This window comes from Sapajus apella, unplaced genomic scaffold, assembly GCF_009761245.1.
Source record: "Sapajus apella isolate SASKATOON/1434 unplaced genomic scaffold, GSC_monkey_1.0 scaffold54, whole genome shotgun sequence".
Classification (NCBI taxonomy): Eukaryota; Metazoa; Chordata; class Mammalia; order Primates; family Cebidae; genus Sapajus; species Sapajus apella.
Window position 1 is genome coordinate 14,531,592 of NW_022436994.1, and position 18,345 is coordinate 14,549,936.

Below are 18,345 nucleotides of genomic sequence, written 5' to 3' on the forward strand. Positions count from 1 at the left end.
AGTTTCAACACATGAATTTTGGGGGACATTCAGATCATAGCAACTATGAACTCTATCATTCTCAAATTTCTTTTCTCTAGGAAACATCAAGTCATGATAGTTAGGGGATTTCTTAATTCCTCTGCTTACTCATTCATTTATTCATCTTGCTTTTACTAGGTGCCAGATACTTGTATTTGTCACTGGGAATACAAAGATCACTAAGACATGGTTCCTCCTCTCAAGAAGGAACTATTTCTAAAAGAGTTCAGTGATGCGATAGAATGAAGTTTAGATTTTCCTCAGAATTTCCCTGAGACCATCTGCTCTAGCCTCAGATGTGCTCACTACACTTTTGCTTCTTCCCATCAGCATTACCCCTGACTCCCCTGTGGGAGCTCCAGTGTGCTCTCTCTCTCCTAATTAACAATGATGCAGGAAAGATTTAGGCTTAGGTATTTGGAGAGGAGATAAGAAATTGTAGGCTAGTCACAGTGGCTCACACCTGTAATCCCAGCACTTTGGGAGGCCAAGGTGGGTGGATCACCCTGAGGTCAGGAGTTCGAGACCAGCCTGGCCAACATGATGAAACCCTGTTTGTACTAAAAATACAAAAATTAGCTGGACGTGGTTGTGGGTACCTGTAATCCCAGCTTTTCAGGAAGCTAAGGCAGGAGAATCGCTTGAACCAGGGAGGTGGGGGTGCAGCGAGCTAAGATTACACCACTGCACTCCAGCCTGAACAACAGAATGAGATTGTTCAAAAAAAAAAAAAAAGAAAAGAAAAAGAGAGAAAAAGGAAAACAAATGGTAGAAGTCTATGTCTAATAGCCTTTATTTACTCTGTGAAGAGGCAAATTCAGTGCTCAGAGGTAGGGCAAAGATTAAGAAATGTAATAAAGTGTAACCCAGGTCACTCTAGCTCGGCATCTCCTTTTTCACTAGCTTCAACAGCCCCTCAAAAAGCCCCACAAGTATTTCAGGGGTTACCAGAATGTCTTTCACATGCCTAGAGACACATCCACACCCCCTCCCACTTCTGGTGTCAGGGTGTCCATGAAGCCCTCTAAGCACCCACCATGGGTTTCTGCCAGTGGCCTGAGTGGGTGGCTGCTGCATGGCCAGGTACAGAGGTCACTCCTCTGATGCTATGCAGCTCCTCTGGGCCACAGCCCTTCCCACCACTTTTTCTGACCTGCAGCCACCTGGCTTCTCTGGGTCTCTGTGCTGGCATGCTCCAAAGCTGTGTTACCCAGGCCTTGATGGGCTGCAATATGAAGAGAAACTGTTCTCTCAGTTTTTACTCACAGCCTCTTTCTCCTTTGTTTACAGACAGGCACCAAGGACTGGCTTAGGGATACATGGATACATTAAAAAATACCCACCTGCTATTCTCAGAATCCCTGAGAATGGCTAATGATTAAGGCTCTGTTATTAGCTCAACATCACTGTGCCTTACAAGAAATCTGCTTAAAGGGATCTGCAGATTCCCTCATTCCTCTCACTATGCAGTCTAAACCCCAGCTATGGACACAATTCAAGCCACCATATCAGCAGATTTCAGAAGACCCTTTCTTAATAGCTCTATCAACATTTCCAGACAGATGAGATCATGACAGCAGCAATAGACTTAAGTTAAACTCCATGCTGGGAAAGTTTTTTAGAATAACTGCTTAGGGGATAGAAAATACACCAGACTAGAGAAAGTTATAAAATTGCTAAACTCCACTCATTGCTCCTTGGAGACTGGAGCCCTTCGATTGGAATGGTACTGTCCAGCATCTGTGTGTAATTTGTCCAGCAGTGTCGGGCAGCCCAGAAAGAAAAGAGAGGTTTGAATTGAATCAGGGATGAGGATGAGCAGGGCTGGTAAGGCATAGTAATACAGAGTGTGAGAGAGGATTGAGAAAGTTTCTAACGTTGTTGTTGGAATGATTGATTTTGAAGCTCAGCTGGGTGGTGCAGAGAAGGAAGAGGAGGCTGGGAGAGTTGAGAGAGTCATTTGTTTAGCAAGTATTTATTGATCACTGACAATGTGCTGGGCAGGTACAGGCATAGGTTGTGGGAAAACTGTCCTTGAGAAGTTTGCAGGCAAGTTGGAGGGGTAGGTAAATCATAGTATAGAGCGCTAACTGCTACAATAATCTAGGGAGTTGTAGAAGTAGACAAGAGAAGCATCTGACTTTTCCAACACTGCTGGAGAAAATGCATCTTGGAAAAGCATCTGAGTTTTTCAAGACTGCTGGAAACAAGCATCTGACTTTTCTAAGATAGCACCTACATGAGGACCTGGGAGGCAAGAAGGAGTTAGCCCAGGGGAAGGGGAAAGAAAGTGTGCTCCTAGGCAGAAGTACCAGCTTGGGCGAAATCTTCGAGGTCAGCACAGGGTGACTGGAGTGTAGTGGACTGCGGAGGAGCAGGGAGGGAGGGCTGGCCAGATTGGCAAGGGCTATGTCAGGAAGGGCCATGGGGTATTGTAGGATACCTTCACAGCTCTCTACCCAGCTCAGTTCCTAGTGGCCACCACAAAATTGCCTCACCATCAAGGGTAGAGTCCAGAATTCAAGTTCGTGTCATGTTGATTGTGCTTTGCTAGTCACAACTGATCAGACCTAAGGATCGTGGTCCAGAATATTCACATAGGGGAAGAGAAAGCTCTTTGCAGAAAGACAGAATTGAATCAGCATGTGCAGAGAGAAGGGGAGGGAGAGATAGGGCCTGAGAAATGTATTAAGGTTCTAACTCCCTTTAGCTCTTGAGCTCTGGGGCATTCCCCTGTGTCCTTGTAATTAATTCTTCTGTTTTGCATCCATTTGTTTCTTGCAACCAAAGGAGCTTTGACGAGGCTTACCAGAAAGGGAACATATAATTAGAGGGGAACTCTGTGGAGTAGCAATGTGGATAGAGTTGCTTCATGTCTCAAATTGTGAGTCACAGACTTTTCTAGTCTGGGCTGTGGTTTCCTTGGTTGTACCAGTGTCTTCAAAGCTTGCTAGGCATTTTTTTAAAAATCTAGTTCAGGGGTCAGCAAACTACAGTGTGTGGGCCAAATCCAGACCAATACTTATTTTTGTAAATAGAGCTTTTATTCGAAACAGAGACGTCCATTTTTCACATGTTGATTTCTCTCAGTTCCATGTTGCCATACCCATGATTCCTTTCTAGACACATTTTTTAGATTTCCCATAATCCTTTGCATTCTTGTCTCCGTGCCAGCTCTTCCTCACTCTATTGTCCAGTATCTTGAGCTTGTCAGCTTTAGATGGAAGAATTGGAATCTACCTCCCACCAAGACCTAAGCAGTGAGGAGAAATTCCTCAAAGAGGAAAAATTTTTGAGTTGCAGTGTCAAAAAATGACAAATATCCACTGCTGAGGGATGAGGTGGACTTTTCAGAACCCTGGAGCTTTGGAAGAGGCAGCATGAAGTAGTGGGAGTCAGGAAGTCTGTCTCTCCATGCACACTGTCTCACTAATGGGCTGGGGACCTTAACAGTCACTCAACCCCCTGGAGCTTCAGTTTTCCTATCTACAAAATCTGGGGGTTTCTATTGACCAATAACATTTCAAAGGGAATTTTTGGAATTAACATCGATATCTTGCCAGTTTGTTGCTTTGTTAAGTAAAGATAATTATTTAAAATAACTACCAACTACTATCACCATCATTTTGTGCAATGAAGTATATTTTATACAAAAAATTAAGAAGGATATTATCTCAGAATAATAATTAATTCTTTAAATTGAGTTAGCTTTTAATAAAACATACTATGTTGGTTTTTTTCTTTTTTCCAACCTCACATGGACCAGTGAAAGTCTGGCGTTACACCATGGGTATAGGGGGAACCGTCAGTAATGTTTTTTAAGGTCTTTCCCAAGATTGTGATTCTTTGATTTTCTAAAGGCTGGAGAGAGGAGTTTTTGTCTAAGCTTGTTATGACATTGGAAGCTTTTTCCTTTTGATCCCTTAGCAAACCTTTTTTGGATGACTTTCAGTGCATGGCAGAAACTCTACCTTTTAATGTGCATTTAAAAAAACTCTTGAATGGTAAGAGGAAGCCTTTGGGACAAGGAACGTCCACCTCTTTATGTTGCTTAATGTTACTGTCGTAGAGGTGCCCAGAGACCTTGGCAGTGAGTGCATTTCTATAAATCTTAAAAATCAATCAACTAATCAATTTGTAGGGAAGGCTGTTAGATGTGCCCACTTAGGGGACTAAATGCCTGGTCCAGTTTGGCCTTTCTCAACGTTGAGGAGACATTGATGGCTGGGGATGTGCAAAGTTTCATAAAAATTACCTTTGTCTTGCTCTCCTTCCCACACTTTTCAAAATCATAAATTTTGAAGGCAGCTGGGGTCAAGGGAATTGAATATGCACATTTTGAAGGAAAGAAACCACTGATGCATCTATAAATACTGTGGAATAATAACAGAAGGGAAAGGAATACGTTATTGACTGTGGTTAAAAGAACAGCAAGGGATAATGGGCCTTGTCAGACCAAGGGAAACTTTTCAGCTCTAAGGATCCAACTTCCTAACAGTGGGGGGTGTGGAGAGACGTGTAGGTAGAAGCCCTTTTCTGGGTGTTCAGATCCGAGCAAATGAAAAATGGAAGGGTTTAGTACCTTCTGTTTACCGCCTTCGGAAGGGTGAGCAGTACCGTCTTCACCAGGGGCTTTCTATGGCCATAGGGGGTTGTGTGTTTTTTCAGCCCTAAGATCTATAACTCTGTTTTTCTTTGTAGATTTTGTGTTGACTCATTTTGATTGCTCCAGTTCCTTCCTCTCCTTGTAGTCCTATGTCTGTGGTTGTCTCTTTTTAAAGTTTTATCTTGCAAGTGCAGTTTGTTTTCCTCTTTGTGTGGATCCTTATGGTTCATTGCACACATGCCCATGTTATTTATTCTGATGTTTTTCCTTGAAACTCCTCTTGCTGGCTTGAATGCTTAGCTATTGGAACACAAATAACTACCCTGTGAAAGAGATCTTTCTTTTATCCACTTTCCCAAGTTACCTGTTGCTGTTCTTTGGAAAGTTCATGATTAGGAGCAGTTCTTCAGTCATATTGTCTTCGTACATGAAGGATAGTTTGTTATATGTGGTACATTTATCTTGGGACTGTGAGGTAAAAAGACTGATTCCTAAACAAATGTACCAGCATTTACAGACAACAACAACAAAAACCAAAACCAAGCTATCCCTCACCATAGCCTCTTTATTCTGATACTACTGTCAATGGTAATAAATAAATAAATAAATAACAATAAAATAAAATAAAATAAAATTCTGGGCTGGGCACAGTGGCTCATGCCTGGAATTCCAGCACTTTGGGAGGCAGAGGCAGGCAGATCACCTCAGGTGAGGGGTTCGAAACCAGCCCGACCAACATGGTGAAGCCCCATCTCTACTAAAAATATAAACAGCTGGGCATGGTGGTACACATTTGTAGTCCCAGCTACTTGGGAGGCTGAGGCAGAAGAACTGCTTAAACCTGGGAGGTGGAGGTTGCAGTGAGCCGAGATGACACCTGGCGAGTTCAGCCTGGGCGACTGAGCAAGACCCTGTCTCAAAAAAAAAAAAAAAAAAAAAATTAATTCTGGACTCAGCCTTTGGAATTACCCTTACAGTTTATCATAAATCACATCAGAAAATTGGTCTCATTACTTCATAACCCCACTTTTTAATTCGACCTGAGATTATATTACCATTTTCATCCATCTTATTTAATTAAGTCTGCTTCATATGCATTTAAATGCAGGACGATAGTGAAAATATTTTACAACACAGGCCAGTCAAAACAGATGATAGTTATCACTAGCAGATATACTTGTAGCAATGTATATCCTCTGAATATCAATTTCACTTTATGCTATTCCAAAACATTTTGAAAAATACAAATGCCCCTCTTATGGTGAACTTTGATCTTTTTTGACTTTCCAGTGTTCAATTTTAGATGCTCTTTTGGGAGACTTCCCCATCATGTGTGGTTTTCATGATATAGTGGGTAGTGTCCAGCCCCTCACTACTCATGGTGAGAGGTTATCAGAAGAATGTTTTCTTTCCCTACTTCTGAGTTCCAAGAATGTGGCAGAGTCTTGTCCTATCAGATGCTCTCTTGAGCAAATCCAAACAAGGCAAAGAGATTTTAGTGTCCATTCAAGATGGAGGCAGTATCAGTGTCTTGGGGCAGGGAGCAGTAGCATGGGATGGTGGTGGTGAAAGTATCTTAAATAGACTATTTCTACTAAAAGATAATTGTGTTTCCTGCATTTCCTAATTCCCTCTCAATACATTTTTGCTTTTTACTTAAGAGAGTCAGAAATGATTTCTGTAACTTATGGCTGAAGGCATCTATTTAGGATCTACAAAGTTGGCCTCAGACTTTAAGAGCAAGTAGGCATTTTTGTTAATTGACAAAACCAATTCTGAGAAATACCTTGGAAGGCTAGGATATAGACACAGACCAACAAAAATTTGCATTTGGATTAAAAATATAAATCAATGTCATGAGGTAGAGAACTGACTAGCAGCAGTTCATGTGGCAGTGTTCTATAGTTTAATTTTGACCAAAGTTCAATGAGGGCATCCCAAGAGGTGACATGACTACTATCCTTGGGGAAAAGGAGCCTTTTATTTGGTTCTGTGTATTAAATCCCTTGACAGTATTTAAGCTGCTTCATATATCTACCTTTGTGAGATTAAACAGACATTACAAAGGAGATGACAAGGAAGAAAACTTATTTCTAAATTAGACATTTATAGGATAGTGTTTCATTTTTCTAAATTGATTTTATATGAATTTTTTTATTTTATCTTCCATAAAGCTACCATTTATTGGCTCTACTTCACACATTGGGAAATAAACTTAGTGAGCTAGGCTACTTGCTCAAGGTAACACAGCTCGTATGTGATAGAGCTAGGATTTGAACTCAAGATTTCGGACTTCAAACCTTATACTATCATACAACATCATCCTTTGATTGGAAATTAATGTATATGTATCAACCATACGGGATTTATTGAACTCAGGAATTGATGTTTGAATGCTGGATGTTGTCAATGACATCAATATATTTGAATGGTATAAACTGATGTCAAAATACTGTCCTGGGTTTATCTGAAACCTCTACTGATTAATAATAAGAAGTGACTAATTTCTAGTTTCCAGTTCTACATGTAGAGAACTTGGAACTTGTTACTCTCATCTTTATAAGAAAAACACTGAGGAAACTGAAAATCAGCAACTCTTCTAAGAACCATCAAAGAATTGAGGTCATAGGGAAAATTGTTGCCCTGAAAACTGGAGAGACAGGTGGATACAAAGAATTATCAGAGTAGAGCCTGCAGCTGGAACCAGTATCAGTGAGAATGCTTTAAACTGTAATAGATAAATTGCTGGAGGCTCAGTATGGAGGAGCTTGAGCGTTAAAAAATTCCCAATCTTGTGGAGACATACTATCTTGAGTTTTACCTCCAGGATCCCCAGTAGATTCTTACTGTGAAGACTGGAGAAAAATTCCCTCATGCTTCTTGCTGGGAGATGGGGAGAGTAATCATTTGGAAATAGCTCAAACCTCTTTGTTCTCCTTAGCAATGCCTACCTTCAAGGGAAACTATTTTACCACACCCTAACCAACTAGGGAAAAGGGAAGGGAAATACCCAATTCCAGCCTCCCCTAGCCTTTAATGTGAGACAAGGGATAAACTCAACTCTGGCTTACTAAAAGACTGAGACCGAATCATAGGATTAAAAAAACACTTTTCCAACAGGCTTCTGTATAATAACAAGAGATTACAATGGAAAGAACTACAGATCTCAGACTTTATTTAAGAGGCAGTCTCCAGTAAAACATAAAGACAACAGGAAAGATGAAAACAGGGACATTAGAGGAAATTTTAGCCTCTGACAACACAGTTACGGCAAACAGTCAAACTGAAAGGTAAAGAGCAAAAGGAATAAAAAAAATGAAACAGAGGATCCAAGAATTGTAGGACAAAGACAAAAAGTGCAACACATGTGTAATGGGAATATCAGAAGGAAAGAAAGAAGGGAACAAAAAAAATATTTGAAGTAAGAATAGCTGAGAAATTTTCAAAATTAATGACAAACACGAAACCACAGATCCAGAAACCTAAAAAAAAAATAAGCAGAATAAATACTAAAAATCTATACCTAGGCATAACCAATTGTCTTTGATATTGTGTCCATAATCATGGGATTTAAACTTCAGAAAATAAGTGAGAGAAAACCTTGAAAGCAGCCAGAGGGAAAAAATACCTTACCTATAGAGGAGCAAACATAAGAATGATATCAAACATCTCACAGAATTGAAGCAAGTAAAAAGAGAGTTAAATTTAATATTTTAAGAGTCAAAAGAGAAAACTACCAACCTAGAATTCTGGATGCAGTGAAATTGTCCTTTGAGAGTGAAGAAGAAATAAACTTTCTCAGACAAACAAAAATTTAGGGAATTTGTCACTAGTAGACCTGCTTTGCAAGAAATGTTGAAATAATCCTTCAGAGACAAGGAAAATAACATAGGCCAGAAACCCAATCTACATAGCAAAGAGCATTAGAAAATGAAAAAAAAAATGAAGGAAAAAATAAAGTATTTTAGTTTTTTATTCTTAATTGATCTAACATAATAATTTCCTCAAAATAATAATAACAATGTAGCCAGTTATTGTATTATGTTGGTGCAGAAGTGATTGCTGTTAATTAATTACTTTAAATTAAAAGTAATGGCAAAAACAATAATCACTTTTGCAGCAACCTTTAGCTTATGGATAAGTGAACTGACTGTTAGCAATGTTATAAAGGAAGAAAGGGAAGAGTTGGGAATATCCTGTTATAAGGTGCTTGGACTACTTGTAAAACAGTATTATTTGAAAGTAGACTTGAATTAATTGTAAATATAAATTATAAACTCTAGAGCAAATACTAAAGAAATTAAACAAAGAGGTATAACTGGTATGCTTAGACAGGAGAGAAAATGGAGTTATATAAATGGTCAGTTAAAACTAGAGGAGGCAGAAAAAGAGGGGAGGACAAAAAAAAAAAAAAAACAAACCCAAAAAACCAAAAACCAAAAAACAAAGAAACAAAGAACAAGAGTAATGAATAGAAAACAGTTACCAAAAACAGTTACCAATGTGGTCAATATGAATCCAACTATATCAATAATCATTTTAAATGTGAATGGCCTAAATACACCAAACATTTATTAATAAATGTTTCTAATCTGTCAATAATAAGATGTCCAAGTCTTCCCTTTTCCTCCTCCTGATAAAGGCTCTGATAATTATGCAAGACTGATGGCACTGATATTAGAAGTTGTGGGTAAGGGGGTTAAATTGGAAGAGAGTTAGAGAAGATCCTAGGCAAGACTTGAGATGCCACTTACGCTCCCCTGGGATGGTGGTATGCATCATAGGGTCAGCAGATTTTCCCAAATATTTGGAGTCCATGCTCATTGGTTTTTTCCTAGTAGTCCCCAAGAACCACAGCCACTAAAGGACCTGATGATTTTATTGTACTTCAACTCAGTGAGCATTTGTTGATCATTAGTATATACCCAGTGTAGGTGCTGGACAGTAAAAAAAAAATGAATGAAACATGGTCTCTGGCACCACAGAATTGAGCCCATGGACATAAAAACAAATTACTTAAAGGATGCTGGATGCCATGATTTATGAACTGTCTAGTTTTTATATTCAGAGGTTAAAAACCAGTAATGTTTAGATATAACTTCTACTGTGTTTATTTAAATTTAAAAAACTGTTGCCAATATTTATAAATTAGGAAAATTCACACATAAATATTTTTTGCCTCTCTTGAAAAACTAAAAGATTTGACAGCGCTGACTCTGCCTTCCCACACAGCAATGGTAGGTCAGAACTGAGCCACAGCTATGTCCTTTCAATAAGACATAGCCTTCCTGTGTTCACTGCACTTTCCACCACTCCCTATAGTCTCTGGCACCAAGGCCAAGTGTCAGGTACTTTTTATCCTTGTGTTTATACTGTTTACCTGGGTCCATTTTTCTCATATACATTACCTCCAGCCTTGTTAGTGTTACAGTTTATGATCACTATTACAATTTTACTTTTCACAGAAAGCAATATATAAATGAGTCAAATATTATGAGTAACAAAATAATTATTCATATATAATTATAAATATTGATAAATCATGAATATATTTTATTAAACAATCAATTAATATTTACTTAATTAAATTTTATTTACTGATTGATATTTAATGGAAGTCAAGTTTGTGCTCATTGTCCTTAACATCATCCCATCCAAAGTGTACCAAAGTAGAGATTTCCTCTCACATTGAGACAGCCAGGTGGAAAGGGCTCCCTGGCAGAGCCTCTGACCAACCCGTGCACTGGGAGGAATGCACACTGGGGTGGAGCCACAGAAGTTCACTCAGTTTGCAGTGGGGAGGAACTCGGCCCCTCCTCTTCCTGGGTGGTACCTGGAGTTCAATCTGTGAGGTGGAAAGCCTACACTAGCAGTAACTCTGGCCTTGCAGAGAGTCCCTGTTCCCCCTTTTTCCCTTTTGGCCAATAAATCCCATTATTCTCGCCCTTCAAATCTTCTGCGAGCCTAAATTTTCATGGCCATGGGACAAGGTACCAGTCCTTAGCTGAACTAAGGAAAAGGGAAAAGTCCTGCAACAACATGGAGAGCCCTCAAATCATAGACAAGGGATCGAAATTTCCTTCTCTCCCTCTGTGATCTAGAGAGAAAGGCTAAACCATTTTGGTATCTTTTATCATAGCTTTTCTGAGAAAAGTTGTCATCCTTTGGATTCTGGACATTCATCATCTCTCAAGCTGGCCAGGTGCCTCCTTTCTAATAGAGGTCTGGGCAGGGAGGTACTGGTGTTGAGCATCTGCAGCTGAAGGAAGCACCATGGTAGCTCCAGGGTTTCCACTTGCAATTTGGGTTCTCATGCTTTGTTCCACCATGATTAGACTGGAAAGGTAAAAAGCCACTGTGGCAGGTGCTGAGAGAAACACAGTGATGATGGGAAGAAAGACGGAGGAGTATCACAAGAGGAGTGCCTGGGCAATGCCATGGGCACTTAGATCAAGGAGAACCTGCTGTTAGACCTTGCAGTCCAGACAGACCCGCTCTTGTATCTTCATTCTCCCTCTTGCTAGCTGTGAGACTTTGGGCTAGGGACTTAGGCTTGCTCTGCTTCAGTTGCCTTTTCTGCAAAAGAAGGCAGTTAGTATCTTCTGGAGTTGTTTTATAGATTAAATATGGGCAAAACTCTTTATACAGTGCCTGGCATGTTGCAATTGTGCAGTCAACAAATGGCAACGATTATTTGTTGTAGTTGTAACCAGTATAGGGTTGCCAGATAAAAAACAAGATTTCCAATTGTATTTGAATTTCAGATGAACAATGAAAATATTTTAGTGTAAATATGCCCAAAATAGTGCATGAAATATTCATCTGAAGTTCAAATTCAACTGGGTGTCCTGTTTTTATTTGCTAAATCTGGCAACCCTAAACCATTATGTTCCCAAACTGCATTCATTCGTTCGTTCATTCATTCATTCATTCAGGCAACAAATGTTTATTGGGCCAGGCACTCTTTTTGGGGCTTATGAAAAGTAAATCAACAAAGATTGCTGACTTTAGGCGGTTATATTCTAATCAGGAAGAGGCAGATAATAAACAACAAATATATTAAATAGTTAAACCACATAGCATATAAGATGATTACAAGTGCTATAGAATGTTGAGTAGGTCACGGGTTTAGGAAGTGCTGAGAGGTGGTGCTGCAGATAGCAATATTAATTAGGGTGGCCCTCATAAGCCACTTAAAAGATGAGATTTGGGGAAAAAAAAGATGAGATTTGAGCAGACTGGAAGAAGGCAAGGGAGTAGGAGCTTTCTGGGCAGAGGATACAGTTCAAGAAAAGCTGATGACCCATAGAGGGCACCAGGAAAAGCGAGGAGGCTGAATCCACTAGCATCCCATGTGGGGCACAACCAGGTGAGCAGCCTTTTCCCAGGAGCCACTGCCCTTGCTGTTACTTTCAAGCTGCCAACTTCTGGCAGGCAGCTGACCTTCTGAAGCTTTTCTCCAGCCAGGAGGAACTCTCCTTTCCCATTTTGGAACCAGCCCCACGGGAAGGGCCATGACAAGGGTGAGGTGCCAGGATGTCAAATTTAAATTTTATCCAAGTCCAAGTGACTCCTAAAAAATTTTGTCCGTTGTGAACCTTGCTTGAGTCACCAAGGCCTGGCCCTGCTCCTAAGGGTGCTGAGCTATTTAATCTGGAATACCCCAGCTCTCTCCTGCCTCTTTCTTTCTCAGCACTCACAGGATCTCCCCATCATGGCTGCTCAGGGCTCTGCTGATCCCCCTACTCAGAGCCATCTTCCCTCAGAAGCCCCTCTCCGTCTAATCTGTGTCCCTGGGGGGAACTCTAATCTCAATCTCCTGCATGTGTTTGAACCTCAATTGAGGACCAGGTTTGAGGTCTTTCCCACAAGGTTCCTGGGCCCCGATAAATCTAGGGATGTGTCTAAGCATCTGTTCCAGGATCTGCAAACACTTCACGGAGGCAAGAAAGAGGTTTTTGGAACATTTTGAGATGATGACTGAGGTCAGCTTCCCCAGAGTTGAAGATTTGGGTGTATGTGATTTATTAAGGAAGGACTTTGGGAAAACCTGGGAAGGGAGTGGAAAAGCAGGATAAGTGAGGAAGCAATTCCAGGTCAATTTCCAGGGTGGGCAGCTGCAGCCTGGTCCCTGCATCTGGAGTATGCATGAGCCTTGGAAGCACCCAGGCCAGGGGCTGTGGAGCCACAGAAGTCATCCTCTTGCCCCTGGGGGTAGGGATTTGGGGCATAAACTTCTAGGCACCTGGGGCTTTGTGCTCTTGCAGACAAAAGTGACTTAGTAGCTGGAGGAAGTCCTCCAGAAGAATCAGAGGTGCAAAATTTGTGGGCCAAACATTTTTGTAGCAGGTGTCAGGGTACACAGAAATGGGGTGAAAGAATCCTAGGGGTTCTGGGTGGGCCCTGACAGCATCACTACAGATGGCTAGGAGGTGGGCCCATGTCCACAGTCCATGAAAGACTTATGGGGACTCTGTGGCCCCAAACCAGCTTAGCCCAATAGATCAGGGGTCTGTAAACTATAGTCCATGGGCCAAATTCAGCCAACTGCCAGTTTTTGTTAATAAAGTTTTATTGGAACACAGCTACTACCATTTGTTTACATGCTGCCTATAGCTGTTTTTTGTGCTACAACATCAGAGTATGGCCCTCAAAGTCTGAAATGTTTATTATTTGCCAGCCCTGTGATAGATCCTCATCTTGACCTCAACTCTAGTCAGCTTCACTGTTATGCTTTTAAGTCTTAGACCTTTAATTTGGATCTTGGAAGCTGATCAGAGTTTGGAGATGAGGATAGGGAGGAGCAATGGGCCAAGAGAACACAAATGCAAGTAGAGTTCCCTGTTTGAGGAAGTTGAGGGGGTGTACCCACAAAATAGTGAATTGTCTTGTCTGGCTAACTTAAGGATGCTTCTCACTCTTCCAGTTTTGGGGAAAACAAGGGCAAAGTAAGTTTAAAGGAGAGAAGCAGAAAACAAAGGGTTTGGAGGAGGAGAATAAGGGATGGGGCAGTTGCTTTGCCACAGGACAGGCAGGTGGCACTAATGTGTCCTCAAGTATTTTGCTCTCTTCAGGAGGTTTAAATGAATCCCTTCAGAGTTGAATGCTTCCTCTGAAGAGAAAAAATGGAGAAACAGGCTCTTATACTCTTGGGAGACTGCAGATATATTAATTTTTCTGATTTTTGTTCCTGCTGGGGAGTCTGATGGTTCTAGAAGCAGAGATAAAGAATACACACATGCAAGTGCTTGAGCACACAATATGTTTTTCAAAGACTGATTGCATTGTGACCTCCCAGGAACAGAATCAGGAGCCTGTGTGGACTCTTCTTCTCTATTCAAAGCAGCACAAAACCCAAAAGTAAGAATTTGAACATTGGTGACACAGTAGGAGCGTGTTAAAAAGTAAGAGGGAAGCTTGTGCTGTTGGAAAGAAGCAATAAAAATGTTCTATGTGTGTGTATGTCAGGGTGTGTTTTATCAAATTGGATGGCTGAGAATGATTTTGATGGGTTTAAGTCATTTCCCCATGCCTTTATATGACAGACTGGCTCCCCATAAGGACATGTGTACAATGCTCTCTGTGTGCTTGGTATGGCTATTGAAGACCTTGATACAGTTTGGTCTTATATAAAGATAAAACCATTCTTTGAATGTAAAGTGGAGGGTCTCACTTTAAGTAAGAGATCATCATGTCAGCCAGTACCAGCCTGCCAATACCTAGGGGTGCATGTTTCCATGACTGAAATCCACTTTTCTTCACTCGTATCTCTTGATTGGTTAGTAAAGCCTATGTGGAAACAATCTCGGGCATCGAGTCTCCCCCACAGACAACTGGGGCTGTTGTGTTTTCCTCTGGGATTAGCTGCATGGTAGGTCAAGTTAACATTCTGAGTAAATAATGACTGAGTTTTGGGAACCCAAACAGCTGTGGCATTTCACAGAAATGGGATTTCGAGAGATGTGAGTTCTATTTTTGATTTTCTAATTTACCCTCTGTCTCTGAAGTTCAAGACAAACAATTAAAGCAGCCGGTGAATGTTGAAATAGAGTAGTATAAAGAAAAACAGCTGAACTATAATAATTTATAATGAAAATATCTTGTGTCTTTGTATATTCTGATCTTTCTATAATAAAAATAGATTACTTATACAATAAAAGATTTCAACAATAACAAAAACTAGAAGGTAAAACAAGCAAAACTGTTTCCCAAATGATCTCTTTTCCTTCATCTGTAGTCATAAATGTGGCCCAAGTGGTGACCAGATCCATGGATTGGAAGTCCATTGTCTGAATGAGGCCCAGTGATCCACTTCAATGATGCGTTAGTTCAGGAGTTTAGTCAGTCTAAATGTAAGTAAGTCTTAGTGAATCTTCCTTTATGAGAACATTTATTAGTAGCATAAGTATATCTAAGCAGGCCTCAAATCTCAGATAACAGTGCAGGATTTGAAAATGAGGACAGTAATGCCTACATGTGGTAGGTATCCAAGAAATGCCAGTCTCTTTTCTGCTTCTTTTGTCTAGCATCTTAATAAGAGCATCTGCAAAGGGCTTCAGTATTATAGTTCACCATGAGTGTTATTGCACACGAGTTTCTTGCTCTTTAACTGAAGTTCAGTGTTTGGAACTACTTCAGTTCTGGATCTTTTTCTCCTACTGTTGCATATGTGCAGATAGTCTAACACACCCTGGAAACATCCTCTCTTTCAGAGGTGATGCCCCAGTGACCTCAGTAACAAAGCTCACTAACCCATGCAGATACTTTTACATAGATCGCAGACTTCAGTGATATAGACAAGGCAATGGAAAGAGTGTGATTTCTTCCCAAATGACTATCTCAGGTCTGGTAAATGGTCAGGATCAAAACTATAACTTTTGTTTTTTCTCTTTTTTTTTTTTTTTTTTTAAAGACAGAGTCTTGCTCTGTCACCCAGGCTGGAATGCAGTGGTATAATCTTGGCTCACTGTAACCTCCACCTTCCGGGGTTCAAGCGATTCTCCTGACTCAGCCTCCTAAGTAGCTGAGATTACAGGCGCATGCCAACACGCCCAGCTAATTTTTGTATTTTTAGTAGAGATGGGGTTTTATGTGTTGACCAGGTTGGTCTCAAACTCCTGACCTCAGGTAATCCACCTGCCTCAGCCTCCCAAAGTGCTGGGATTACAGGCATGAGTCACTGGGCTCAGCCAACTAAAACTCTTAAAAGTGACATGAGAGTATCAAAGAATGTTCTGGAATGGACCTTCCAGCCCAGGTCCCAGGGTAGCTTCCTATTTCCACACGCATCTCACTTACTAGTGGAATTAGTGACTAGGACACACTGATTTTCTCTTTCACTTTCAGTTGGTTTTAACTCATTTGCCTTTGGAATCATTGCAATTCTTTGTTTTCTTACCTGGAGGCCCTAAATCTCAGTGATAATGAAAGGATACAATGTTATAGGCATTTCTAATTTCTAATTTCCCTTTATGTGTCCTTTACTATTTCTGCCAAGCATCAGGCATTCAGGCTAAGTTCACCCAAATTGGTAATTAGATAACTGGTAATTATCAACAGCAGTAAGCCTTTCCGGAACTGCTACCATGTATCAGATACTATAGTTTTCACTGGTGATTCAAAGACAGGGCAGTATCAGAGTTTACTGTTTCAATGTGTACTAACCTTAGTGAATATTCTAGTTCCTAACTTATTGAAGAACCAGCTCTATCTATGAACTCTGGGATCCTGGTTAAGGCTATTAACTTTTATGATTCTTAGTTCTCACGTATAAAGCAGGAATCATCACACTTCTATGGGCTTATGTTAGGAGTGAATAAAATAATGTATACGAGAGAGCTTTGAAAAAGATGCAAATATGAGATGACTGTTACTCCTATTAGACAAGGAAAATCTGTCACATGCAAATGACAACTAGTTAAAAGAACTTATTGCCAACTGCACTTATCTGTAAGCCAAGACCACGGGCCACTCAGAGATCAATGGCAGTGATTTTGTAACATTTCACAGGTGGCTAATAAATATGCAAACTTGATAAATTATCTGATGAAGGAAGCACAATGCCCGGAACATAATTATTTGTGGAATTGAACAGAACTGAGCCTTAAAGAATGAGTAGAAATTAGATAGGTCAGCAGCGCTGTGGATAGACATTCCAAGCAGAGGGTATTACACCAAAAGTACTCTGGGCAGTGGAGAAATTTTAGGAAGTTTGGTGTGGCAAGTACATAACTCTATGAACTGGGATTTGATGAGAAATCAGGCTGAAGAAGTAGGCAAGGACCAGATCACAAAAGGTATTGTGTGCTGTGCTAGAGTCTGTTTCTCTTTTTGAAGGTAACTTTGGAAAGGTTTTAAACAAAAGAGAAATTTATTTATACTGGCCTTTTAGAATGACTACTCTGGTGGCAAATATATGATTAGTGTAGAGGCTAGGAGGAGCATATCATGGTGATCCAGGTGAGAGGCAGGTGGTTCTGAACTAAGTAGTGGAAGGAAAAAAAGTGGGGGATGGAGACCAAGAAACAGATTCAAAAGGAATTCATGAGGCAGAATTGCCAGAACTTTTAGTGACTTGAGGGTGTGTGTGTGTGTGTGTGTGTGTGTGTGTGTGTGTGTGTGTGTATGTAAAGGGGTTGGGATAACTTCTAGACTTCTGCTTTGGATGGCTGATGGATAGAGCCATTAACAAGGATAAAGCAAATAGGAGAAAGGTCCTGGAGAGGTAAGTGATGTTTATGGTCTGTTTTAAGAAAACGGGGAAATACTTCATATGTTTTAGAAAGGTTTTCATGAAGATCTCCTTAGGTGTCCTCTTCTTCCTTTGACCATGGCTTTCCTCAACATCTGGTAGGTAAAACAAATGGCACATTTGGTTGGATTCCTTTCATAGTGCAGAACAACGGATGAGGAGCTCAGGCTTGTTTTTGTTAGGAGTTGGTTTTACCTACATGTTGCTTCTTAGCTATTTCCAAGCATAGATTCTTTATTAAACTCATCAACCATTGTCCTGCTACACTTGTCACTGAATATATTGTATGCATGTGGTTGGTTTAGTAGAATAGTGTCATTGGAACAGCTTTTGGAATCATTTAAAACAGATACTTGTGATTGTATTCTAAGTCTAGGCTGTTCCTATCCATTCATTTTCAGTTTTGAAGTCAGCCTCAGAATTGGTTTCCATCATTTTAATTTTGAAATTTATATTATTTTTGAATTATTATGGTATAAGAAACATGGAATGATTTTACTTTCTTGAGAAATATCACTGATTTTGCACAATAAATATGAGGTTCTTGAAGGCAAAGTTTCTTTTTGTTTATTTCTAAGTCCTCAGCACACAGGATTTTCTGGCACATATGAAATGCTTAGCAGATATTTGTGGAATATGGAATGATTAAATTTAAATGATGGCTGTCCTTTTTAAAGAAGACAGTTTAGAGTTTCCTAGATCAAACATATTTCATAATAATAGGCATAATCATAGGCAGAACTTTGCCTGTAATATTTGTAGAATATTATATATGGAAAGAAAATCATTGAAAACATTGTGGCTCATTTATCATGCATGGTCACTGAGATTTTTGGTTTCGTTGCTCACCCCAAAGCACTTCTTATCAATCACAATATGAAGTTGATATACAGATTTCCATGTAGCATAAGAAATGTTTGCTAAAGGCCAACTGAAAGTATGGAGATTATGATTTCAAATTTTATTT